This window comes from Talpa occidentalis, unplaced genomic scaffold (assembly GCF_014898055.3).
Source record: "Talpa occidentalis isolate TD23 unplaced genomic scaffold, MPIMG_talOcc4v2.1 talOcc4.11, whole genome shotgun sequence".
Taxonomy (NCBI): domain Eukaryota; kingdom Metazoa; phylum Chordata; class Mammalia; order Eulipotyphla; family Talpidae; genus Talpa; species Talpa occidentalis.
Genome location: NW_023601104.1, coordinates 17,726,898 through 17,752,444, shown reverse-complemented (window position 1 = coordinate 17,752,444; position 25,547 = coordinate 17,726,898). Strand labels below are relative to the sequence as shown.

Sequence of the window (25,547 nt, the reverse complement as noted above, 5' to 3'; positions counted from 1 at the left end):
AAGAGACTGGAGTTGGTCCTGTGTCACATGCTCTGGACAGCTAGGAGCAAGTAGCTATAATCCCTCTAATACTAAAGGTTTCCTCAATACCTAGTCGGTTTACCCTGGGCTAAACTCCATGGGCTGATAGACACAAAGGGAGCCACGATGTGCTCTGGTCTTCCCTTTAAAACCTTTAAAAACTGGTGGGCAAAACCAGTATTAATGTATAGGGAAAATTAAGTAATAACCCTGGGGTGTAAAAATGGGGCTAGATTTTTAAGACACCACACCCACAGTCATAGTTTAATTCTGCCACTAATTGTCTTAAGACTATAGTCACTCATGGCACCTCTTTGGGTTTTGATTTTCTTAACTGTAACATGAAGGATTTGAATATTATGTAGTTTCTAATTTCTTCAGAAGCATACTGCCCTTCTTACGTAAAATACAGGGAATAGATCAAGAGCTGAGCTGTTCCAGTTAAAACTCAGTGCCCAGCATAAAATTCATTGAAGGGGATAAGTCTTAAGGTGTCTTCTGGCTCAGATATCTTCTGATGAATCTGTAGCTATCCAGCAGAGTTTTGTGGAGATGTGGATTAGAAGGATGCATGCAAGTTTAAGCACCTTACCACTTTCATAAGGCCTAGATGTGTGTGGTAAGGCTGGTGGGGAGAGTAGTCCATACAAAATTGTGTGCCCTCTACTTCTTCAGGGCCTCAAGGTACACATCAAGAATAGACATATCAGTCTCACTTCTAGTCACATTTCCACTAGGCTCACTGCTGGTCATCAGAGCTTTCTCTGATGCTCCAAAGACTGTTCTAACTTGAGTACCAACTAGAAATACTAAGCCATGTAAGTTTTATTCTTATTGCATGAACTGTTTCAGAAGTCAATTAATTGCTTTGGAGGCACTGCATTTCAACTTCAGATGGCATTACATAGAAATTCCCAATGCCCCTGTATCCCTAGCCCCAATACTTGGTTTTATAATTTGTCTGTTCATATATTACATACACCCCACTCTCACCAACCTTCATAGTCAATATTATAAATATACCCTGTAGAAACAAACCTCTCTGAAGACCCTGTAGCTTGGGTCCTGCTTAATTCTTCCAAAAGAGCTTTTACATTTGTGTGTGTCTATAAATTGCCTCAGATATTGTCAGGTATTGTGTAAAGAAAGACTGATAAATGAAAGGTGTTCATTTTTTAATCTGGTACGTAACTGAATACCTACTTTATGTCTGGTAATAGTCCAGTGAATACAGCAGTGAATTAGATAGACATTGTTTCTGTCTTCCTGGATCTTACATTCTGTAGAGGAAAAGAAGAAATTAAAAATATTTGTATATAGGAGACATAAATAGCAAGAAATTTAGAGTAAAATAATATCATTGAAAGAAATAGGCAAGGAGATGGGATAAATGGGAATCAAATGGGGTGGGGGGAAATGCCTTTGAAAGGAGCATTCCAGAAAGACTTCTCTGAGGAGGCAACATTGAGCTGAAACCTGGAGTCTGAGAAGAAGCCAGTCAAGCCAAGATTCCAGGAAAATATTTCTAAGAAAGAGGTGACAGTAAAACCAAAGGCCCTGAGTCAGAAGAGGATTCAGCTATTTGAAGAATTAAAAATCAATCTGGCTGCAGTGTGGGGAATGTTGGGAGGGTGACAGGGCTTTCCAATGGGTCCTGATCTCTTTTGAATAACTTAGCTGGAGTGGAAGGTGTGGGTTGAACCCTGGCTCTGCCACTCGCTACTCATTACTAGTTTGTTAAGAGCATTTTCCAAAGCACATGAATTGGCTACAGTGACAATAACCTGACCCTGGACAGAGCAGGCTGTTTCTTCTGGCTTCTGTAATGATTAGAATGAATTGCTTCAGTGTCTTAGGTTGGGTCCCCTGGGAAACACTCAGGGATGCTGATTAATGCAGAAAGTTAATTGGGAGCACACTTGGGAATGACTCCTCCATACAGCAATTGCAATAAAAGCCACTGCTAATCTCATAAGGTGCTCTGAAGCTGGGAGTTATCTCAAATTCAGGTGCGGAGTTATCTCCAATTGAGGTACAGAGATCAGGTCTTTTACCTCCAAGTTAACCAGTTATCAGGTGTGGCTATCTCCAATGGAACTTTGGGTTATATTCCTTCAACTGAAGGCAAGATCCAGAGACAGCCTGGGGTGTGAGACATCAGCAAGCAACAAACCCAGCACCAGGGCATTAACTGTGTCTGTCGTGCAAGAGGTCTGGGTAGTACAGCACTGCATCACAGCAACCAGCCATCATTGCCACTCAGATATCACTGGGATTGCTCTGAATATACTGAGAGAATATTTTGATGTTCTCCAGGGCAATATCAGCCTCAATCAGATAAATTTATTTTTTTCTAAGATTGCTTAAAAGTGTCTTAAGGTCATTATTTTTAAGGTCCTTTATTAAGTAGATCTCTAGGCAAATACTTTCTGTGTAGGTGAAATGAACAAATTGAAAAATATGCATGTCCCTGGTCACTTAGGTGCTCCCCAGGATTCCTCACAACTGGCCATTGCCACTAGTCCCCTGTGTAGCTGGTTAGATTACAGATCAGGGACATTTGAAGTTCACAAAACCCAGTTCCTGACCATCAAGAGCAAATGACAGAAGCTCAAAGGGAGGACTTCAGATTCTTCTGTGGGTGGCAGTTCATGCTTCTGTAAGGTGGTTGTATGTCTTTGTGCAAATCTAACGTGTGCTGTCATTGGGCAGTGTGATCAAGTGTAGGACCAGCATGGGGTGGGGATAGAGGTTGGATGATGGGGTTTAGGATGCTACATTAGACACGGCAGTTCAGAATGACCTCTGGGGTAAGAAGATATTTGAGTTCTGAACGAAATACAGTGAGGGAGCGAATCAAGTAAATTTATAGAGGTAAAAATTCCAGAGAGAGGGAAAAAAGTACACAAACACGCTGAGGTTGTAGAATGTTCACATCACAGTAAAGAGGTCAATGAAGCTGGGGCAGAATGAGCAAAGGAAAAGACATCAGACAATGGGCAGGGGCTAGGTCGTGGGGGATCAAGAAAGGAGATCATGGGAGGGACTTGGGGTTATTACTATTTTTGTGTGTGAGAGAGTGAATGAGAAGTCATTAGTGACTTATGAGCAAAGGGTGCTGTGATTTGACATTATGTTTTAAGGGTGCAATTGAACAAACAGGATAGGTAGAACACAAGATGGAGACTGTTGTGGTAATTGGCAGTTAAGAATAAAGTGGCTTAGACCAGATTATCTGTGGAAGTGATGAGAAGTGATTGGATCCTGGGTAAATCTTGGAAGTAGGATTTATTGACAATTTGACTGTAGGTTTGTAAGAGAGACGAATCAAAGACGATTCCATTCAAAGTGCCTCTTCAGTGTCAAGTCACTCCCATGTCCCACTTTGTTGTAATTCCTTCCTCTTCTAGGAGCTCTCACATTTATATAAACAAGTATGGCTATGTGACCTCTCGCTCCAACCCCTCTCGCTCCTACTCATAATCCTCTTCTAAATCTTTAGTATTTAGAACTTATTATTAACAAAGACATTTGGTTATCTCTGACATACAATATTTTAAGACAATAACTTGGATAATAATAATTACACCAAAATATCAAATTAAGGTTTAGCATCACTTCAATATACAAGTAAACCTAGTTGGTTTTATGGGAAGAGAAAACAATCCTTGGACATATACCAGGGACTCTCTGGTATGTCTCAAGGCTAGTTCAAGGTCAAAAAGGCTAGTTTAGTTAGAATTTAATCTTTGGGAAGTGTTTCAAAATGTCAAAAGGTTTTAAAAAATATTTGGTCAATAGAATCATAGGTCACCATGAAGCAATATTAATTATCCATTTTTTTTTATTGCTAAAGGAAAAAAATTTAATGCACCACCCTTGTCTTATCCCACAGTCATGGGCAATGTGGAAATTTTATGCACTTAAGAATCAATGATGAGAGAAGTGCGATATTTTTCTGGCAGAGGCTATTCCACTTAGTTTATCCTTATGGCAATCTGATCAGTACTTATATTGCCATATTATAGAGGGGTGTTGAGGTCCCAAGGGCCTGGGCTGAGGACATGGTTGGTAAGAGCTGGGATAAGACCCAAATGTCTACCTCCACAGACCAGGCTCTTCTTCTACCCATGCTCTGGCAAAACAGATGGGTAGAAGGGTGTACATTTGATTTGTGGGTTATTAGGACACCAAGAATAGGTCTGCTCTCTAGCTGTGAGACATTCCTGTTAATTCTGAGCTGTAGTCTGACAAGGAAGTTCTCAGAATGCCACCTGGTAAGTACATTCGTTTCTAGTGTTCAAGAGAGTTTTAGAAATGACTATTACTTCAAATGACTATCACTTTGCTAAATTGTCTGCTTGGGTCTGGAGATTCCGTGTGGACTTTATGGGAACATACCAGTTCCTTGGAACAGTCTTGCAGTATATGGTGGTAAAGAAAAGTTAGAAATTGAAGTTGGGGTGTTTTTTCTCATAGTTAACTTGAAATTTGGTGTTTACCATTTTCTGACAATAACATGGGACCTACTCATATCTGTTTCACCACCTGTGATGTGATGGTACTGCATGAGGTCTATTCTGAATCTTTGTTCCTTACTTCAGTCAGGGAAAGAATGGACCATAAATGACCCTATCAGTTTAATAGACCATGTAACTTCTCTATCTAAAAGCGATATTTCTTTTGTTTCCCTAGAAAATCCTTCGTGTCATAGCTATTTTTCATATAATATTAAAGTTTACACACTAACTTATATTGGTAGTACATTTGCAGCTTGGAAAAAACACATCACAAATCTATATTAAATTTTTAGGTATTGAATAGATAATCTCTCATTTTAGTTAAAGGAACTTAAATTTATATATGCTACTGTTAAATTTTTAACCAACAGCCAACAGGACCAGTAGCTGAGCTTGATTACGGGCTACTAGCACTCAAATGAATTGATTTTAGTAGATAGCAATAAATTTAAAAGAATTTATAAATAGTAAAAACACATCAATTTATATTATTTGTTTCCATGGGAGATGTTTTTAAAAATTACATATACACATTTAATGATATTTGCTAATAAAGTAGAACATGGTCTAGATAAAGGGAATTACCATGTATTCAGTCATGCCATCTATCATGTATAATGTTATACATTAGTCATGTATAACAAGACTATTCAATGTGCTAGGCAACAGTAACTATGTTATATTAAATATTTGAATAATTTGGTCTAATGCTTTAAAAAGTCAACATGATCTGGCTACATTACTAGGTGAAGGGTCTGCAACAATTAAAATTTAAATTATATTTTGCTCATTTTTTTAATTAGTTTGCAATTCCAAGTATAGTTATAACTTGGTGGTAGGCACACTGACCTAAAGTTTAGAATATTCATCTTTTATTTAGTCAGTGAAGCCTATTGAGCAATTACAATGTAAAAATGCCTTGAGTGAATTAGATACAAAGGTAATTTTAATAAAATTATAAGCAGATACAATATAAGTAAAAAAATCCCATGGAATAACCTCTTTCAAACTTTTTATAAGCTCATTCAAAATTTTGGTGGAAAAGCAAATGGCCAATAATTCCCAGAATTATTTTGCAAAAAAAGAACAAAGTAATGAGCTTCCACTTATCAGATACCAAACTTTTAGCATAGACTGTGTATACTGATACAGGAATAAATAAATAGACCAATGAATCATGGCAGAAAGGCCAGAAATAGACATATGTGGAAATATATACAGCTGATCCTAAAAAAAATGTAGGGTTATAGGTGCTGACACTAGGAGTCAAAAATCCATGTATAACCTTGATATCCTGAAAAACTTAACTACAATCATCCCTTGATATAGCAGGGGATTGGTTTCAGGACACCCTCAGATAGAAAAATCCAATACTCATTTTCTTTATACCTAACCTTCTGTATTTGTGGGTTCCCACATTCATTTATTTAATCAACCGGCCAACCAATATTGGTTGAATCTATGGATGTGAAACCCTTAGATATGGAGAACCAACTGTATTTATTGAAAAAAAATCCATGTATAAGTGGACCCCCACTTTGAAGCTGTGTTGGTCAAAGGTCAACTGTAGATGTAAAAGCAAAGATAATATGTACATACTAATGAATGTGTTTCATTGGGTACTGAGAGAATCATAATTATACAATTAAGAATTCTCTATGGAGACTGGAGCGATTATTAGTTGCCATCCAAATTACTGTCCTAATATTCTCCCTTTCTCAGTACCACAGATAGATACAACTGTAAATAAATTGGGAAGTTCACAAAAAACAGAAATTGTATCTTAATTTTTCATATTTAAAATACCAGTAATCAAAAAAAATTAAACATAAAATAAAATGCCAGTAATCATATTCTTCAGAAAAATACTCAGAAGTGGGACAACTGGATCATATGGTATTTCTGTTCTCAATTTTTTAAAGAATTTTCATACTGTTTTCCATGGCTGCACCAATTTACATTCCTACCAACAGTGTACAATTTTCTCTCTTCTCCACATACTTGCCAACACTTCTTCCTTGTCTTTTGGTAATAGCCATTTTCACAGGTGTGAAGTGACATCTCATTATAATTTTGAATTGCATTTTCTCTAATAATAAGGTAATGAAAATCTTTTCATGTCTGTTGGCCATCTCAATGTCTTCTTTAGAGATGCTTCTATTTAGATCCTCTGCCCATTTTTTAATTGGTTTGTTTGTGTTTCTTATTCTTTATATATTTTGTGAATTAGTCCCTTGACAAGTACATGATTTACAAATATATTCTCACATTCACTAGGATACCTGTTCATTTAACAATAGCTTCTTTCACTGTGCAGAAGCATTTTAGTTTGATGTACTCCATTTGCATGTTTTTTATTTTGTTGTCCTTGCTATTGGATTAGAATTCCCAAAGGCTGCTGTAAAGGAATTTATACCCTATGCTTTCTACTATGTATTTTATGGTTTCTGTTCTTACATTTAAGAGTAACAAACAATGGATGATTTCGCGCGTATGTGGAATATAAAACACAAAGCAAAGGAACAGATAAGACCAAACCTTTGTAATATGGCTATAGAACTTTAGCTACTAGAAAAAGAAGGTATGGTGCTGGTGTCTTACTCATTTATATGCCAGGATATGAGAATTAGGAATAGGGTGAGGATGATTATGACACCCATTTCTCAAAATTAAAATCAGTTGAAATTCTAATTTGGTTTATTTTTGTGTAATAAAGTCCATACATCAAAATGACTGCCTTAAAAAAGCAACTGAACACCGCCATTTAGCCCCTCTATTTTCCTGCCCAGCTCCCACCATTTTGCTAACTTTTCTTTTGCCTGAATGGCTTTATTGCAAAGCAACTTCTGATAAATTGGGTTTCTGATTTTTGACTATCTTTTATTTCAGCATATGAATAAAAGCACACACATTTTCTTAATATTTATCCATGTATATTGCTCACATTGTAAATTTTGTTGATATTTTCATTTGAGTAAAAGAAACTATCCCTGCTTTTATTATAATGAAAGCTTAAGTGAGTTTCCTGGGGAAAAGATAGGAAAACATATTGTAGAGCTAAGAGAAAATGAATATGAGGTGCATCTATAATACTGTTCATTGATAGGTTTACAATCATGTGAAACATGCCAATGTAGTAAAATACACATTTTAAATTTTCTAATAATTCAAAACTAACATACAGAGTTTCAATATTTTTTTCCGGATCAATCAGTTTTATTGTGTAAATGTATCAAGCTTGCATGGTACTAGGCTATAAATATCAAACACACACATGCAAACACACACACACACACACACACAGAGGTACCTCATCACAAAGGAGATAATGAAAGCAAAGAATAATGTCTCTGTAATCTGGAACTTAAAATAGATGCTAGTGTAGAATATTGTTAGTTAGTTAAACTCAGAATATCTATTCAATCAAAACTGACTTTAAAAAATAAACAGATTTACCATAGCAAATCCAAATGTTGTCATTGTTGTTTGAATGAAGAAAAAGTAATAGATCTCATAGAAGAGAATTAGCATGTATTTTCAGAACCATTTCACATCTTCTCTTATAATGCCTACAAATGGAAATGAAATGTATGGTTCAAAAGAAATAAAACTAAGAATAAAATATTATCTAGACACAACCCATCTCCAAAGGCTTTATTCTTTGTCATTTTTATGAAAAGGATTACTATGTTCTGAATACCCATATCCAAAAATTTCCCCAAGAAAACACCCCAGGTTTTTAGAAGATAGTGGGGCAATAAGAATCCAAAAATAGGTAGGTAGAAGGCATTAAAGAGTAGAGAGACTACTCAGCATATGCCTTTGATGGAATGTGAAGTGTGATAATAGATTGTTTTTACTATTTTCTCTCATGATTTAGTTTTATAAATATGTAACAAAAGTGAAACTTTATGAGGAAATAATGCTGTGATATTAAGCATAGTTGTGAGAAGGACAATTTAACAGAATGAGTCAGCTTTTCTCCATTCATTCTCTTCAATCTCACCCTATAGTCCCATCTACACCAAAGTTTCTCAGTTTACAATGACTGAAACTCTTAACTTTATTTATTTAGAATAGACTTCTCTTTTGTTCTACAAACTCATTTGTCCATTTATCACTTTCTGTCTGACATTTCCTCCAGGCCATTCTAACTCCATCAAACAAATCTTGTTACATCTACTCTAAAAATATATCCATAATACTGCCAATTCTTTTTTTTTTTTTCACAATTCTGTATTGACATTTATTGATAATTAAATGCATGAAAAGTACTACAGTGCACTCTGAATACATAATTTAGAAATTGCGAAACACTCGCTGTCTGTCGCCCCCTCTCACTGGGTTTAAGCTTCTCTCCTTGGGTTTTTATTATTTGCCTTCATTCCTTGTCTTCACTAATATCTTTCCTCTTTCCTCTTTCCTCTTTCCTAAAGCCAGATTCTGTCTTCCAAATTCCATATTCCTTCTCTGGAAAATCTCATTCCCTCTTAAACATTCAACTGTCACATGATGGAGCCCCAAATGTTTACTACCCCCAGTTGCCCTGCAGCTTGTCACTACCCCTAATGTATTTTTTTTTTAACTTGATCTTTTTTTTTTTAAATAATAAATTTTATTGTTATATTCCCCATACAATTGCAAACCCCCCATTCTGACCCCAATCCCTCCCCTCCCGCCCCCACCCCCCTAAAAGTGTCTCTGGTTCATAGTTTTTTGTTGATTTTGATTTTCACTTTCTTAAAGTTATTCATTTTCCTGGTCCCTTATTTAAGTTTTCTAGATTCCTGTTATGAGTTAGACCATCCGGTATTTTCCTTTTTCTTTTTGGCTTATTTCGCTGAGCATGATCCCTTCCAGCGCCATCCATGTTGCTGCAAATTGCATGTGTTTATCTTTTTTGAATGCTGAGTAATATTCCATGGTATATATGTACCACATCTTCTTGATCCAGTCATCTATTTTTGGGCATTTGGGCTGTTTCCAAAACTTAGCTATTGTAAACAGTGCTGCTATAAACATAGGGGTGCAGGTGCTCTTTGGAATTGATGTTTCTGTGTCTTTTGGGTAAATACCTAGGAGTGGAATTGCTGGATCCTATGGAAGTTCTATGTTTAGTAGGTCCAGAAATCTCCACACAGCTTTCCATAGTGGTTGGACCAGTTTGCACTCCCACCAACAGTGCAGAAGAGTTCCTTTTTCTCCACACCCTCGCCAACATTTGTTGTTGCTAGTTTTTTTAATATGTGCCATTCTCACTGGTGTAAGATGGTATCTCATGGTAGTTTTGATTTGCATTTCCCTGATGACAAGTGATGTTGAACATTTTTTCATATGTCTGTTGGCCATTTGCATTTCCTCTTCAGAGAAGTTTCTTTTTAGCTCTTCTGCCCATTTTTTCACTGGATTATTTTCTTTGTTGTTGCTGAGTCTCGTCAGCTCTTTGCAGATTTTTGTGATCAGTCCTTTATCATTAGTGTTGGGTGCAAAAATGTTCTCCCAGTTGGTGGGGTTTCTCTTTGTTTTTGTTATTGTCTCTTTTGCTGTGCAGAAGCTCTTTAATTTGATGTAGTCCCAGCTGTTTATCTTTGCCTTCACTATCACTGCTTTGGGTGATGTGTCTGTAAAGATGTCTTTGATATGCAAATCACGTAGTGTTTCGCCTATATTTCCTTCTATATATTTTATGGTTTCAGGTCTTATGTCTAGTTCTTTAATCCATTTTGAGTTGATTTTTGTGTATAGCGTGAGGTAGTGGTCAAGCTTCATTCTTTTGCATGTAGCGACCCAGTTTTCCCAGCACCATTTATTGAACAAACTTTCTTTGCTCCATTGCATAGTCTTTGCTCCTTTGTCAAAGATTAGTTGACCATAAATCTGTGGGTTTATTTCTGGATTTTCTATTCGATTCCATTGGTCTGTATGTCTGTTCTTGTTCCAATACCATGCAGTTTTGATGATTATGGCTTTGTAGTATAGTTTGAAGTCTGGGAGTGTGATGCCTCCATTTCCTTCTTTTTTTTCAGTAGAGCTTTGGCTATTCGGGGTTTTTTGATTCCATATGAATTTCATCAATAATTGTTCTATTTCTTTGAAGAATGACATTGAAATTTTGATTGGAATAGCACTGAATCTGTATATTGCTTTTGGTAGGATGGCCATTTTAATAATGTTTATTCTTCCAATCCATGAGCAGGGGATGTCTTTCCATTTCTTTGAGTCTTCTTCTATTTCTTTTAACAGTGTTTTATAGTTTTCTTTGTATAGGTCCTTTACCTCTTTTGTTAGATTTATTCCCAAATATTTGATTTTTTTTGTTTCAATAACAAAAGGGATGGTTTTTTTGATTTCTTCTTCTTCAGATTTATTGTTTGTGTATAGGAAGGCTACTGACTTTTGCGTGTTGATTTTGTATCCTGCCACTTTACTGAACTGACTGATGAGTTGAATTAGTTTTTCTGTGGAGTTTTTGGGGTTCTCTATGTATAATATCATATCATCTGCAAATAGTGATAGTTTGACTTCTTCTTTTCCTATTTGGATTCCTTGGATGTCTTTCTCTTGTCTTATTGCCCTGGCTAGGACTTCCAGTATTATATTGAAAAGCAGTGGTGAGAGTGGGCATCCTTGTCTTGTTCCAGATCTTAATGGAATTGCTTTCAGCTTTTCACCATTGAGAATTATACTGGCTGTTGGCTTGTCATAGATGGCCTTTATGATGTTGAGGTATGTTCCTTGTATCCCAAGAATTTCAAGGGCTTTTATCATGAATGGGTGTTGCACTTTGTCGAAAGCTTTCTCAGCATCTATTGATATTATCATATGGTTTTTATATTTCTTTTTGTTGATGTGCTGGATAACGTTGATTGATTTTCGGATGTTAAACCATCCTTGTGTCCCTGGAATGAATCCTACTTGGTCGTGGTGAATTATCTTATGGATACATTGTTGGATTCTGATAGCTAAAATTTTATTGAGGATTTTTGCATTAGTGTTCATTAGGGAGATTGGCCTGTAGTTTTCCTTTTTTGTGTTGTCCTTGTTCGGTTTTGGTATTAGTGTAATGTTGGCTTCATAGAACGTGTTTGGTATTGTCCCTTCCTTCTCAATTTTTTGGAAGAGTTTGTGAAGGATAGGCACTAATTCGTCTCTGAATGTTTGGTAGAATTCATTTGTAAATCCATCAGGTCCTGGGCTTTTGTTTTGGGGAGGTTTTTGATTACCATTTCAATTTTGCTGCTTGTAATTGGTCTGTTTAGGTGTTCTATTTCTTCTTTATCTAGCTTTGGGTGATTGTAGAGTTGTGGGAATTTGTCCATCTCCTCTAGATTGTTAAACTTGTTTCCATATAACTGTTCATAGTAGTTACTGATTATTCTTTTGATTTCTGCTGTGTCCGTTGTGATTTCTCCTCTTTCATTGATGATCCTGTTTATTTGTGCTTTCTCCCTTTTTTCCTTTGTGAGCCTGGCTAGGGTTTGTCTATTTTATTTATTTTTTCAAAGAACCAGCTCTTGGTTTCATTGATCTTTTGGATTGTTTTTTTAGTTTCAATTTCATTTATTTCTGCTTTGGTTTTTATTATTTCTTTTCTTCTACTGGTTTTGGGGTTTTTTTGTTGTTCTTTTTCTAGATCTTTGAGCTTCGAGATTAGGTTGTTTCTTTGAGTTCTTTCTTGTTTCTTGATGTGAGCTTCTATTGCTATATATTTTCCTCTTATTACTGCTTTTGCTGCATCCCATACATTTAGGATATTGGTGTCCTCCTTGTCGTTCAATTCAAAAAATTTTTTAATTTCTTCTTTGATCTCCTCATTAGTCCAGTGGTCTTCCAGTAGTGTGGTTTTTAATCTCCATGAGGTAGGAAAGTTCCTTGCCTTCTTTTTATGGTTTATTTCTAGTTTGATGCCTTCATGGTCAGAAAAGATGGTTGATATGATTTCAATCTTGGTGTATCTGTTGATGTTTGTCTTGTGCCCCAGTATGTGATCGATCCTGGAGAATGATCCGTGTGCGCTTGAGAAAAATGTGTACTCCGTTTTTTGGGGGTTTAGTGTTCTATAGATGTCTGTTAAGCCCAATTGCTCTAGGTCCTTATTTAGAGCTTTGGTTTCTTTACTTATTTTTTGTCTTGTTGATCTATCCATTGTTGATAGTGGTGTGTTGAAGTCTTCCACTACATATGTGTTTTCTCTGATGTCTGTTTTCAGAGAGGACAACAGTTGTCTGATATATTTTGGTGCTCCTTCGTTTGGTGAGTATATGTTAATGAGTGTTATTCTTCTTGAAGTATTGTCCCCTTGATCATAATGTAGTGACCATTGGGGTCTCTTTTTATCTTTTTGAGTTTGAAATCTGTTTTATCTGATATAAGTATAGCTGTTCCTGCTTTCTTTTTTGGTCCATTTGCTTGTAGGATTGTTTTCCATCCTTTAACTTTGAACCTATTTTTATCTTTTGTAGCTAAATGTGTTTCCTGGAGACAGCAAAAGGTTGGATTTTGTTTCTTAATCCAGGCTGCAACTCTGTGTCTTTTTATTGAAGAGTTTAGTCCATTTACATTTAGAGTTAATATTGATATGTTAACATCTGTATTTGCCATTGTGTTTGTCTTTCCTTTGATTTTATTTATTTATTCTTTTAATAACCTTTTTTTTTTTTTGGCCTTTTATTGTTATTCATCCCTCTGAGGTTCTGGCTTTAGGACTCCTTGTAGTATTTTTTGGAGTGGGGGTTTCGTTGTAATGAAATTCCGGAGTTTCTGTTTGTCTGAGAAGGTCCATATTCTTTCTTCAAAGAGGAAGGAGAGCTTTGCGGGATAGAGTATTCTTGGTTGGCATCTGTTTTCTTGGAGTCTGTTGACTATGTCCCTCCACTCGCTCCTTGCCCGTAGTGTTTCTTTGGAGAAGTCTGATGTCAGCCTGATTGGCTTTCCTTTGAATGTTATCTGTTTCTTCCCTCTTGTCAGCTTCATTATTTTTTCCTTGTCCTGGATTCTTGGGAGCTTTACTATTATGTGTCTTGCTGTATTTTTCCTTTCATCGTGGAAGTTTGGTGTTCTTCTTGCTTCTTGTATATCAATTTTCAGCTCCTTCTTCACATTTGGGAAGTTCTCTTCAATTATCTCTTTGAAAATTTTCTCTGTTCCTACTTCTCTCTCCTCTCCTTCTGGTATTCCTATAACTCTTATATTTCCTTTCCTCATGGAGTCAGATAGTTCCGTAGTCTTTCTTCGTTCTTTTTCCTTCGTACTTCTCTTTCCTTTTCTGTTTTGGTTCTTTTTATTTCTGTGTCTTCAAGAGAACTTATTCGTTCTTCCATTTCATCTATTCTGCTTTCATTGCTTTCCCCAGAATTCTTTAGTTCTTCCATTAATTCTTTGATCTCCTGCATTTCTTTTACTTCCCTCTTTAGGGACTCAATTTCATTCTTCTGATCGTTGATTATTTTTCCCTTATCATTGTTTTCCTTTATGACTTCTGTCAGATTTTTAATCACGGCAATTTTAAATTCTCTTTCTGGAAGGCTCAGAAGTTTTTCCAAGTTACTGTCGTTGCCATCTGGGGGCTGGTTTTCTTTTTGTGGTGTGCTTTTTCCCTGGGGAGTAGCTAGGTTGCGTGTGGTTCTTCTCCTCCCTACTGTCTGTTTTCTAATTTGCCGTATGCGTTGGGACACTGTGTAGTTGGGACTGGCCGGCATCTTGGGTGAGCTTCTCTGCTCCCCTCTGGTTCCTCCAGGAGTCATCTGTCAGTTTCAAGCAGTTTTTACTGAAGAAAGGTCCCTGTTCTAGAATGCCGATGTGGGGACACACTCCCCTGTGCGCCTGGTCTGCCCCGGCGGTGGGTTCCTGCTCCCCCTCTGGGCTTGGACTGCAGGCCAGAGGGGGTCTGGTGTGGGCGAACTTCCCCCGCTCACCTCTGGCTCCTGAGGAAGCCTTCTGTAGGTAGTCTTTACTGAAGAAATGTCCCTGTTCTAAAATGGTGATGTGGGACACACTCCCTGCGCGTCCAGTCTCAGGCACACTCTTCTGTGCGCCTGGTCTGCCCCGGCTGTGGGTGCTCACTCCCCCTGTGGGCTCAGACTACTGGTCGGAAGGGTCCCGGCAGTGGGCTAACTCCCCAGCTGGCCACTAGCTCCTTCAGGAGCCTCTGCTGGTTTCAAGTCGCTAGGTGGTGCCAGAGATCTCTCCTAGAGCCCTTGGGGAGCTGATTATCCACCCTGTGGGACAGGGAACAGAGCGGGGATGGTAGGGTACACCTCAACGGCTTTGGGGTGCTGTGTCTGCCTTGTGCCCCACCGTCGTGGGGAACTCACGCCCCTAATTTCGTGCCCCGAGTCTCAGTTCCAAAGCCCTCAGTTCCAGGACGTGGGCTGTAGCCCAGTTCAGTGGCGCGGGAATGGCGCCTTTTGAATCCCACTCCCGTGCCTGGGCGCCTGGTTCCTGCTCACATGGTGAGGGCCTCCGCGCGTCTCCCCGCAAGCCTAGGTCGCAGGCGCGGGGACCTGGGCAGTTGCGATCCGATCCGGATCTGCGTTTGCTTTTCAACCGCACTGCTTTTTCAACCGCTCTGCTTTTCTGCGCGATCCCGTTTCCGCTCTGCGCTGCCTTTCCGCGCAATCCCGATCCCGATCCCGATCCGCGTCTTCTTTTCCAGCGCGCCGCTTTGCGCAAGCTTACCGGTGGCCCGGGGCTGTGTGCTGGTCCTGGCCTCCTCCCTGGGGGCGGGGTCTCTCTTCAATGGCACCTGGAGCTCACCTCCGTGGCAAATCCTGCAGAATTCTCCTCAGCTCCCGTTCACGGGGTGTGGTGGCTCCAATAGTTCCTTTCCACTCCCAGTCCCGCTTGCTGCGTCGTTTGTTCTTGTGGGTCGTTTCGGTTTGTTGTTTTCCTCCTCTCTGCCGGTCGGAAAGTGCCGCCTCTGTGGGCGGGGGAGGGGAGCGGGGTTCTGCGCTTCCCTCCCTTCTGGTCCTCTTTTATGGCCACTTTCTTCTTCGGGCAGTTTGCTGGAGTCACCCGTTTATCTTCCGTGTCCCAGTTCTCACTGGGACCTGCCGCTTTTCCTCCCTATTAACTTTTTTTAATGGGAGATCTTACTCGCAGCGTCTCCTCGCCGCCATGTTGCTCCGCCCCTCTCCCAGTACCGCCAATTCTTAAGAGCTTGTTCTGTTCCAATATTCTCACCCACATTCTCTGCCATGACTTTGGTTACATTATCATCAATTCTCAATTATTGCAATAATTTCCTAACTGGTTTTCTTTCTTTCCTGTTTCCCTAGAGTATAGACTCAACCCGAAAGCCTTGATTCTTTTTTTTTTTTTTTTTAAAGATTTATTTACTTATACAAGCACTGAGGTACAGGCCAGAGGCTCGGGAGGGTAAGAGAATTCACAAGAGACAGAGCAGGGAGCAGAACAGGCAGAAGGACTGAAAGCACTGCTCAGGGGAGCAGCGGGCGAGACAGGAGAGGTCTTCCACACCATGTGGGAATCTCCCTGGCTGGCCAGGAATTGAACCTGCACTGCAGAGCCTGCAGACAGCTTCACAGTGCTGTGTTCAACCCACTGCGCCACCGGGGAGGCCTGCCATTGATTCTTTTAAAAGTTAAGTCAGATCATGTCCTCCTTCTGCTCAAAATTCTCCAATGAGAAATATAAGTAAGGTTGTTCTCAATAGCTTGTATCCTCTTTTCAGCCACTCTTAATCTATTGTGCTCCAGTCATACTACTGTCTTGGAATTCCTTGAATAAATGCCTAGAACTCTGCTCTTCCAGGGCCTTCTTGTTCCCTCAGTGTAGACTAATCCTTTTCCAGTAATTCCAAGTACTCCCCCTTATTTTATTTAATATCTGCCTAATTTTCACCTTATTAAAGAAACTATCTCTGACCACACTAAATAAAAGAACAACACCTCATATTCTCTAGCTAATCATGGCTAATTTTTTTCCAAGTTGCTTTAAAACTATCTGTTGTACTATATTTTGTGTTAGAAGGGAATTCCTGTATTGTGTTACTTAGCATAGAAAAAATTTCCTGGAATATAATAATAAGGAGGCAGGATACTGGTAGGAATAAAAAGGACTGGGCAGAAGAGCTGGGGAAGATCCTGCTTTGTGGAAAAGAGCTTTCTGTGGGCAGAACCTGGTGCTTCTGGAAACCTACTCTCATGGCCTCAAAAGTGCCTTAAGGATCCTCAAAGGGGTACCTGAGAAGGTGGGGAGAAATTTGCAGGCTTAAATTATTTGCATGTGAGATGCCTAAGGAGGAAACTTCTAGCATCAATCCTTAGCTCTAGCTTCCTCTGGTCTTTGTCACTTTAATTATACTAAAGTTCCAACCACAGGGTTCCCCACAACATAGCAGGTATCTCAATGGCCCATAGCAATTCCCTTTTTGGGGTGGCTATTCTCAAGGCCACACTCTTTTCTTATCTTCTTTTTCTTCTAAGACAATCGTTTTGATGGAGAGTGGTGAGTTGTAAATGCCCTAAGACATCCCAAGACTAGGAGCTGGCGCTGGGCCCACCATGGCTTACCTCCAAATCCCTAGCTTTCCTAAAGTTGCATGCTTGATTATAGGCTTAAAAAAGCAACACTCTGGCAAAAACCACTTTGAAAATTTGCACCCAGACTACAATTTCAGGGATTTGAGAAACCACAGAAATAGATTTTTCTTTCCATTTCCAAAAGTAAAAAAAAATGGAAGGTAGTTTTAAGGGTAAAGAGGTTTCCTGATTGACTCCTTGACTGATCCCTACTGTGACCAGAGGCAGTATTAACTGTCACTATCCCCAGACAGGATCCTAAAGTAGGTGAAGTGAAGTGTGTTCTGTGTATCCTCCCCAATGGGAACACTCGCTCCCATCCCCAATCAAGAGGCAGAGAATTTTTCCTTAAATATTTTCACTTGTCATTCCCTCCCCACATCAAAAACTACTTTCAGATAGTGATCCAATATCAGCTACATATTCCTCAAATGTAAGGCTACTTACTTTCTTTTCAGTGAAATGTGTTTTAGCTCTGCAGCAGTGTGAAGGTCACCTTGCGATGTCAGGTTGGAAGTAGAAAGTGGGGGCAAACTCAGGTCAGATACCAAGGAGAGCAAGACCCACATTCCAAAACCTTGCCGGTGAAGTAAAACCAGGATACAGGCTGTGCTGGAATCAGAGCAAATAGCATTCATCTGGAGAAGGGGCATATACAGAAATGATTCATAGGCAAATCCAAGATCAAGGTGGGTAGAGGGTTAAATGGATTCCATTTGTGAATAGGTCATACATGTAGATGGTTTGGATGAACTCCCAGCTTCAGTTGGAGGGGGGCAGAATCCTTTTTGGAAAACTAAAGACTCCTGAGACATAGGCACACTTCTGTTCTTATAGAAAGAGCTAACATTTATAAAGCATTTTCTCTGTAATGGGTATTGTGCTAAGGACTTTACTTGTATTATATTTTCAAATTCTTAGAACAATCTTATGGTGTCAGCACCATGTTTATCGCCATCACTTGTTTAAGCTTAAGCAGCATATGCCCTCTTTTGAGTCTTTCAGTGATCCTTATGTTCTTTGGGTTCCGAAATAATTTATCTGTTTGAAACCTTGGAATTTAATGAACTAGTGTTGGCCAGGAGAATCATCTCTCTGGAATATTAGCTCTGAGTTGAATCTAATATATTTTGTAATCCAATCCAGATGCACCTAATGGAGTCAGTCTTAAATGGGTATCACCAGAAAAGAAAATTATTCAAAAGCATGGGTGGTAACAATTATATTATAAATTTTATCATCTTCTCATAATATGCCAGACTGACCAGATTCTTCACTATATTCCTGAATCTACAATAACTATGGCTCAGAGGTCGTGTTGCCCAGTCTGTGAAGATGATTTTCTCTTAATAATTGTAAAAGAGTACATCGACTAATTGCATTGCTAGTTCCCTAAACTCAATGCTGTAAAACATCAATATTTATCAAAGTTTGTCCTGAGGTTTTCTAAGTCCAGGGACTCATGAAATATCCTACCACTTATCAGTGTTCATTCATTCAACACAGAATCAATGAGTATCTACTCTGGGCCATGCCTTAGGACCAAACAGTTAACAGGACAAGCATTGTCCCTTGGGAAGCTTATGTTCCAAAGTGGGTGCTGAGTCACACTGTAGTGTAATTAGAGTTTTAACTATATAATAAGTTCCATTCCACCTCCAAAGCTGCACTTTCTAGCCACATTTTAATCATAATAAAAAATGCTATACACCCTGGGCTTTGGTTAAAACAGCTTCGGGGGTTTTACATAGATCAAGATTGCTCTTGAAAGATTTTAGCTTCCTGACCATAATATACTCCTTTGATATGCAGTAATATTATGCCTGTTTCTGTGTATTTCTACTACTGCGTATTCCTGCTATTTATACAATTTTCCCTTCTTGGAAAACTGTTTTTTCCCATCCACTTTATCTACTTCTTGCCTTCCTAGGAAGTTCAATTCAGGTTCTCTTCTTTTTAGAAATGCCTCCTGACACGAGGGAGTTCTTTAGCTAAACTCACCTAAACTTCATTATTTGTGCTACTTGTCATGATTCCTTGTATTATTTTTTCTTTTATCTAGCCCTCTTTTATCTAGCCCTTTGTTTTTCATCTTTGTATTTTGAAAAGTAACCTAACACTTCAAAATTACCCAGGAAATGTTTATTAATAATAAAAACACATTTCTCTATCAACTGGATGATTATCAGGGATGAGAGTAAACCTTTCCAAGGTAAACACTTTGTAACAATTAGCTTTCTACCAGGGAAATTCACCCTTATATTTAGAATCTGCAGATTTCCCTTTAGGTATCTTCCTATGTAATAGGTTTCACGGTCAGTTTTTTTCTAAGATCTATTCCTAGATTTAGTGGCATATTACAGAGAAAAAGCAGGGTGCAAGAAAGGAAGAAGGTGACTTATGGTTTGCATAACTTGCTGTAATAACTGATACTCTTGGGGAAGTAGTTGGTTGTTTAACATCAAGAATTGCATAGACACTAAAAATTACATTGAATGAGGAAATGAATAAAAGTCTCAGGTTACTAGGAATAAAGAGAACAAAATAAAATAATGATTTCAAATATTGAGAAATGTCAAGAAGATAACATAATTCATTTGATCAAAGATCAGAGAGTTTATTAGTATTCAGATCAGTCTAAACAGTGAGGGGATCTGGAATCAAATCAAGCAAAACCTCTAAATGGCAAGTGTCAGGAACTTTACATGGCTTCTGCATTAGATGACATCCAATGAATATTTGCTGAAGGAATAAATGAACAAAAAGGCACCTGATTGTAACCTCAATGAATCAGTTTTCTCTCAGATGCATTCTTTGCCTTTCCTCTATTCAGCACTCTGACCTCCTGCTGGGTATTGCATCAACTAGGAAATTGGGGTGTCAAGATAAAGCAGAGTCCTTTCCTCCTTCTATCTGATTCCAGGTAGCATTTTAGCAACAGCAGTCTTTCCTTCCTGCCTCTACTTCTTTTTTTTTTTTTTTAAAGATTTATTTTTATTTTATTTATACAAGCACTGGGTACAGTCAGAAGCACGGGAGGGCGAGAGAATTCACCAGAGCCAGAGCGGGGAGCAGAGCAGGAAGAAGGACCGAAGTGCACTGCTGAGGGGAGCAGCGGGCTGCAGGAGAGGTCTGCGCGCCATGCGGGACCCTCCTCCGGTGGCCGGGGAGCAGCCGGGGATCGAACCGGCGCTGCAGAGGCTGCGGGCAGCTTCGCAACCCAGCGCTTAACCGCTGCGCCACTGGGGAGGCCCCCTGCCTCTACTTCTTGATGGACCATCCCACTAAGGCTGAAGTTTAGTAACATTGCTTCCTACGCTTGTGTCTCTAGCCAGCATTGCTAAACAGAAATATAATGTGAACATATATGTACATTTTAATTTTCTAGTAGCCACATTAAAAAAGTTAAAATTAAAAGGTAAGATGAATTTAAATATTTTATTTAACCTAGTATATCCAACATATGAAGTCTCTGTGTATTCAGTATAAAACCATTAATGAACTGTTTCCTTTTTCCTATTAAGTGTTCAGACTAGTCACATTTCAAGTGCTCATCTACCATATATGCTGGATGCCATATTGGAAAGCACAACTCTAGTATCATTTAGGATGGATTCCTACCTCTGATAATTTTTGATTTGTTTCACCACCGTGCCTTATTTTGCTTTTAGTCAATATAATACTTGTGTAATAATTCCTTGATTACACTCTATTGAAAATAAATAAATGAAACCACTCCATTGGAAATACTTGAAGCGTTTGGGTTTTGTTTTGGTTTGTTTTGTAGAGCATGACCAAAACAAATTTATTAGCAATACTAAAGAGGAAATATCAGGGCATCAGCATGGAGAAGAGAAAAAGGTTTTTTAAAAAAAAACTAATACTAAAATTTTTAACTTTGAAAGATCCCAAATAACTAAAGAAATTTTGAGCAAGAAGGACAAAGATTCATATTACAAAGCTGTAGTAATCAAAACAGTATGACACTGCCCTAAAAACAGACAAAAACCAATGGAACAGAAGCAAAGCCAAGTAATAAACCCACACATATGACCAACTAATATTTAACTAGGGAGTCAAGAAGACTTTGTGGATATAGTCTTTACCCACATGCTAAGAAAACTGTATATTCATATGAAAATAGAGAGAGAGAGAGAACACTGAACCACACACAAAAATTAACATGGACAATTCCACTCCTAGGTATTTACCCAAATGACACAGAAACATTAATTCCAAAGGACACCTGCATCCCTATGTTTATAGCACCACTATTTACAATAGCTAAGCTATGGAAACAAACCAAATGCCCAAAAATAGATGACTGGATCAAGAAGATGTGGTACATATACACAATGGAATATTACTCAGCAATCAAAAAAGATGAACACATGGCAGTTTGCAGCAACATGGATGGAGCTAGAAGGGATCGTGCTCAGTGAAATAAGTCAGAAAGAAAAAGGAAAATACTGGATGGTCTCACTCATAGCAGGAATTTAAAAAACCTAAATAAGGGACCAGGAAAAAGACTAATTAATACAAAGTAAAAATCAAAATCAACAAGCAACTATAAACCAGAGACACACTGCGGTGGGGGAGGAGGGTGGAGAGGAAGAATTAGGGTCAAAATAAGGGGGGTGCAATTGTATGGGGAATATAACCAAAATGAAAATGCATACATTGTATAAAAATGAAAAATGATATAAGAATTATATAAAATAAAATATTTAAAAAATTAACATGGACAAAAAGCTTAAAATTAAGACTTGAAACTATAAAAATGGAGAAAAACATAGGTGAAAAGCTCCTTGACATTGGTCTTGGTAATGATATTTTGAGTTAACACCAAAGCACCAGCAACAATAACAAAAATAAACAAGTGGTAATACAGCAAACTAAAGTCTTTCTGTACAGCACAGGAAACCACCAACAGAGTAAAAAAACAATGCACAGTTATACAACATATACTGATATGGGGTTAATATCCAAATTATACAACTCAACAGCAAACAATATAATTGAAGTGTGGATAAAGGATATTTTTCCAAAGAAGACAAAAATGGTATTTGGAAAGATGTTCAACATCACTAATCATCAGGAAAATGTAAATCAAAACCACGAGTTATCACCTCATCCCTCTTAGAATGGCTATTACCAAAAGACAAGAGATAACAAATGTTGGCAACGATATGGAGAAAAAGGAATATTTGTACACTGTTGGTGGGAATGTTAATTATGGAGTCTATGAAAAATAGTATGGAATTTCCTAAAAAAATTTAAAACAGAACTATCATATGATCTAGCAATTCCACTTGAGTATATATCTGAAGAAAATGAAATCAATATCTCAAAGATATGTGTATCCCAATGTTCATTGCAGTTTTATCAGGAATAAATAGCCAAAACATTAAAACAACCCTCCTCTGGCTTACTGATAAAGAATGGGGGTGAAGTCTTGTTTGTTTTGTTTTTGACAATTATTTTAAACCTTTTTAACAGGTGCTTTTGGTTTATTGACTTTTTGAAAAAAAAGCAAACTATAAACTTTTATTACAGATTAAGAGATTCCTAAAACATGTCATCTACACTAGATTAAAAAAAATTAAAAACCTTTAAAGGTGTATCGTGAGAAACCAGGCTTGTCTTTTAAACATTTGTCATTACCAAAAAAAGCAGGCCTTTAGGTAAAAATAATAAAATCCCCATGCTGCATAAATAATGCAGATAGTTCTGGTTACCTGGTCAACCAGTAAAAAGTAAGCACTTAAGGTCTTCAGCTTCAATCTTTTTGCTCATTTCCTTTTACAGGAATTTTCACATTCATCTCTTCTTTTTGGATGACTAAACAGGATGATGGTAGAGATGGTAAGCTGGCATTTATTCAGCCCCACCCTGCCCAGCCTTGGGGAGTAGATGAATTCTCAGATGATAGATTGGCTTGTCTCTTTGCTGTCTTGTGGTTAAGAGTTTTCCAACATCTCTGTAGATAAATGAAATTGCTAAGGTACCAGTATTGATGTGGCTGCTGACTTTTGGTCTCATTGTCTTGATTTTCCTTATCTTCTTTATTGCTATGTTCTCTAGGTTGTCTTTGACAAGGAGAAGCCTTTGTCATCATGATGTATAAACTATATATATTCCATCTCACTGGTCTACCTTTTTCTCTTGTACCCTGTTTACCAGGTACACCCTCTATCACTTCTCCCTGCACAAGAAGAATGGAATACTGTGGCCCATGCTCATGGGATCTCCGCATGTAATAAGTAGAAACCTGTGGGGTTTTTTTTTTTTTTTTTTTTTTTTTTTTAAATATTAAATTTTATTTTTATATTCCCCCATACAATTGCAAACGCCCCATTCTGACCCCAATCCTTCCCCTCCCGCCCCCCACCCCCCAAAAAGTGTCTCTGGTTCATAGTTTTTTGTTTGATTTTGATTTTCACTTTCTTATATTCATTTTCCTGGTCCCTTATTTAAGTTTTCTAGATTCCTGCTATGAGTGAGACCATCCGGTATTTTTCTTTTTCTTTTTGGCTTATTTCGCTGAGCATGATCCCTTCCAGTGCCATCCATGTTGCTGCAAATTGCATGTGTTTATCTTTTTTGAATGCTGAGTAATATTCCATGGTATATATGTACCACATCTTCTTGATCCAGTCATCTATTTTTGGGCATTTGGGCTGTTTCCAAAGCTTAGCTATTGTAAACAGTGCTGCTATAAACATAGGAGTGCAGGTGCTCTTTGGAATTGATGTTTCTGTGTCCTTTGGGTAAATACCTAGGAGTGGAATTGCTGGATCATATGGAAGCTCTATGTTTAGTAGGTCCAGAAATCTCCACACAGCTCTCCATAGTGGTTGGACCAGTTTGCACTCCCACCAACAGTGCACAAGAGTTCCTTTTTCTCCACATCCTCGCCAACATTTGTTGTTGCTAGTTTTTTTAATATGTGCCATTCTCACTGGTGTGAGATGGTATCTCATGGTAGTTTTGATTTGCATTTCCCTGATGACAAGTGATGTTGAACATTTTTTCATATGCCTGTTGGCCATTTGCATTTCCTCTTCAGAGAAGTTTCTTTTTAGCTCTTCTGCCCATTTTTTGACTGGATTATTTTCTTTGTTGTTGCTGAGTCTCATCAGCTCTTTGCAGATTTTTGTGATCAGTCCTTTATCATTAGTGTTGGGTGCAAAAATGTTCTCCCAGTTGGTGGGGTTTCTCTTTGTTTTTGTTATTGTCTCTTTTGCTGTGCAGAAGCTCTTTAATTTGATGTAGTCCCAGCTGTTTATCTTGTCTTCACTATCACTGCTTTGGGTGATGTGTCTGTAAAGATGTCTTTGATGTGCAAATCCCGTAGAGTTTCGCCTATATTTCCTTCTATGTATTTTATGGTTTCAGGTCTTATGTCTAGTTCTTTAATCCATTTTGAGTTGATTTTTGTGTATGGTGTGAGGTAGTGGTCAAGCTTCATTCTTTTGCATGTAGCGACCCAGTTTTCCCAGCACCATTTATTGAACAAACGTTCTTTGCTCCAATGCATAGTCTTTGCTCCTTTGTCAAAGATTAGTTGACCATAAATCTGTGGGTTTATTTCTGGATTTTCTATTCGATTCCATTGGTCTGTATGTCTGTTCTTGTTCCAATACCATGCAGTTTTGATGATTATGGCTTTGTAGTATAGTTTGAAGTCTGGGAGTGTGATGCCTCCATTTCCTTCTTTTTTTCAGTAGAGCTTTGGCTATTCGGGGTTTTTGGTGATTCCATATGAATTCATCAATAATTTGTTCTATTTCTTTGAAGAAGTGCCATTGAGATTTTGATTGGAATAGCATTGAATCTGTATATTGCTTTGGGAGGATGGCCATTTTAATAATGTTTATTCTTCCAATCCATGAGCAGGGATGTCTTTCCATTTCTTTGTGTCTTCTTCTATTTCTTTTAAACAGTGTTTTATAGTTTTCTTTGTATAGGTCTTTACCTCTTTTGTTAGATTTATTCCCAAATATTTGATTTTTTGTTTCAATAATAAAGGGGTGTTTTTTTGATTTCTTCTTCTTCAGATTTATTGTTTGTGTATAGGAAGGCTACTGACTTTTTGGCGTGTTGATTTTGTATCCTGCCACTTTACTGAATTATTGATGAGTTGAATTAGTTTTTCTGTGGAGATTTTGGGGTTCTCTATGTATATTATCATATCATCTGCAAATAGTGATAGTTTGACTTCTTCTTTTCCTATTTGGATTCCTTGGATGTCTTTCTCTTGTCTTATTGCTCTGGCTAGGACTTCCAGTATTATATTGAAAAGCAGTGGTGAGAGTGGACATCCTTGTCTTTTCCAGATTTAATGGAATTGCTTTCAGCTTTTTCACCATTGAGAATGATACTGGCTGTTGGCTTGTCATAGATGGCCTTTATGATGTTGAGTATGTTCCTTGTATCCCAAGAATTTCAAGGGCTTTTATCA

The 25,547-nt window shown here is 38.0% G+C and overlaps 1 long non-coding RNA gene across 1 annotated transcript in view; it reads right to left on the bottom strand.

The window, feature by feature from the left end:
• Positions 1–25,547, bottom strand: part of LOC129146875 (uncharacterized) — a 55,721-nt gene that overhangs the window by 13,577 nt on the left and 16,597 nt on the right. The window contains exons 3-5 of the long non-coding RNA XR_008554191.1: positions 17,531–17,695; positions 7,998–8,110; positions 1,225–1,301 (exon numbers count right to left, since the gene is read on the bottom strand). This is a non-coding gene — a long non-coding RNA (uncharacterized LOC129146875). The remainder of the gene's footprint in view (positions 1–1,224; positions 1,302–7,997; positions 8,111–17,530; positions 17,696–25,547) is intronic.